The following is a 2,659-nucleotide window of genomic DNA, read 5'->3' on the forward strand; positions in this document are numbered from 1 at the left end:
CTAAAATTAACATAAGAAAACAATATTAGAAAAATCTGACACATACCATTTTGTACCAAAAACAATAGATGAATATTTTTTAAATGGTGAAAAGCTAGGAACAGTGATGGTCCAAAGAGATTTAGGGTACCACGCACACAGGTCACTAAAATGTAGTAGTCAAGTACAAAAAATAATCACTAGAATATAAAGGAAAATTTTGCTACAGCTACACAAAGCCCTGTGGAATGTGGTGTACAGTTTGGAGCACCGCACCTTAGAAAGGATATATTGGCCTTGGAAGGAGTGCAGCGCAGATTCACTAGAACGCCAAGGATTAAATTATGAAGAGAGATTGCATAAACTAGGTGTGTATTCCCTGGAATATAGAAAGTTGAGGTTTTTGGATTCTGAAAGGAATTGATAAGGTAGATAGAAACTTTCTGCACTGGTGGGGGGAGTCTAGGACAAGGGGAAATAACCTTAAAATCAAAATCAGGCCATTCAGGAGAGAAGTTAGGAAACACTTCATCACACAAAGGGTGGTAGAAATGTGGAACTCTCCCACAAAATGCAGTAGATGCTAGCTCAATTAATAATTTTAAATCTGAAATCGATCATTTTTGCTAGCCAAGGGTGCTAAGGGATATGGAGCCAGGATTCAAATCAGCCATGATCTCATTGAATGACGGAACAGGCTCGAGGGGCTGAATGGCCTCCTGTTCCTAATATAGAAAGGAATTGTATCAGAATTTTCACTCGATTAAAAAAAAATTGTATTTCTTGCTTAAAATATATTGCCAGCATGGAACTTTTGTCAACCAATCTAACCAACCGTAAACTGCTAGCATGCTATAGCATCTTCAGTGCATCTTTTTCTCTTTACAGGTTACAATTATAACCTGAGCAGGGTTGTACACTCAAGGCAGCTTAGCAGGAAAAGAACTTGGGGGTTATAAGTTCACAAGTCAATGAAGGTCCATGATCAGTATTGCGGGGCTGCTGTAAATTCTCAATCGGATGTGGAGTTTGAAGGCACATTTTCACAACAGTTACTTGGTTAGATGCAGTATATCTATTATGCACTCTGACCTCCTGTCATGTTTGACAATGCAGTTTCCAACCAAGATGGATCGCTGTACGAGGTTCTACATTTTCAAATATGCCATAGTTGAGATTTTTGCTACAAATAAAGATCAGAAATTGTTTTGTGTCAGATCTAGTAGCAACTGATGGAGAACTCTGATTTCTATAATCTCTATTACATATTCACTTATGAATGATGTAATATTGTCATTTGATTATTTTAGCAGTCACATAATCCCTCCATTTTTCTAACATTCAGCTAGCCCCTAGTACCCAAAGTGTTGGTTCCCAGCTGTGACAATCATCTGTCATCTTTACTACAACAAAAAAAGCAGTGATTAAAAGAATCAACCAAAGATCTTTTATTGCTGAAAGCCAAGCTTTTGTTCTCCTGCCTTGTCAGAAAGTAATCATTCATTTCAACATGCAAGTTAAACAGTAGAAAATTACCATCTCTTGATTAATGGATAAACAAAATTCAGTATGTGAGGGGTATATACATTCGAGTTACTTTTGATGCCTACCATTAGGACCAGTTCAAAAAAAGAACTGCACTTCAGCATCTATATTTATGGAGCCACCTTCTAAATATTCAACAACAAATAATTCCAAACCATAATTTATTTCTATTGATTTTCTTTGAGAAATAAATTGTACCCAGGTATTTGCTCTTTATAGATGCATTTCTGATTTGCTGCAACTGACAAACAGGAATATTCCACTTGTGTAATGAGTTTCATTTAGTATTTCTCCAGTATTTCCCTAAGGCTTTACTTTTTCACTGATGGCATTAGCCGTGGAGAGAAAACAATGTTTTATAATTACAGGAACATTGTACCATGCAGAACACAATGTATTATATAAAATGGTGGATGTTGTGTGACGTTGGTGACAAAGTTGAATGGACTAGGCCTCACCTGCAGCAGGCTGGTGGTAGATGCTGATGCTGGTGTGGGAAAACAAATAAATATAGCTGATCGGCTATAGTGTTGCGCACCGTCAGTCAAAGGATACACTGTTTTATACTATGTTACATACACTGTTTTTTGACAATCTTGTGGAGAAAATAACAACTTGGAGTACTTTATAACCCACCTGAAGCACAGAAAGTACAGTAAGAAAACATAATTTATTTAACATCCCATCATATTGCAAATGCAATGAATTACTTCGAACTGCAATGGCTTAAGTCAGCTAATGTGGAAATCACTTTCTGCATAACAACCAAATCCCTCAAATGATCATCAGAGAAATTAAACCATTAATCTGACTTGATATTGGTTGAACAAGTAAAGTTGCCACCAGGAAAAATCTTAAAATTCCATGGCACATTTAAAGAAGCATTAAGATCTCTCAGGGAGGCAACTCACTCAGGACAAGACTGATCATTAAATGGGGGGAGGTTTTAAGAGAGCAAAAAATAAAAATGACAGTGAAGAAGGCAATAGAGCAAGGTAGTGGGGGAATTAAAAACCAGAGCATGTCAGGAAGGGATAGAATGTATATAATGATAAAGGTAAAGGGGTAAAAGCAGGAATAAATTGTCAGAAAAAATATTTGAAAGTTCTTTATCTGAATGCACGCAGCATTCGTA

The sequence above is a fragment of the Somniosus microcephalus genome, chromosome 1 (assembly GCF_052327205.1).
Source record: "Somniosus microcephalus isolate GS21.2 chromosome 1, FLI_Smic_1.0, whole genome shotgun sequence".
NCBI classification, from domain to species: Eukaryota; Metazoa; Chordata; class Chondrichthyes; order Squaliformes; family Somniosidae; genus Somniosus; species Somniosus microcephalus.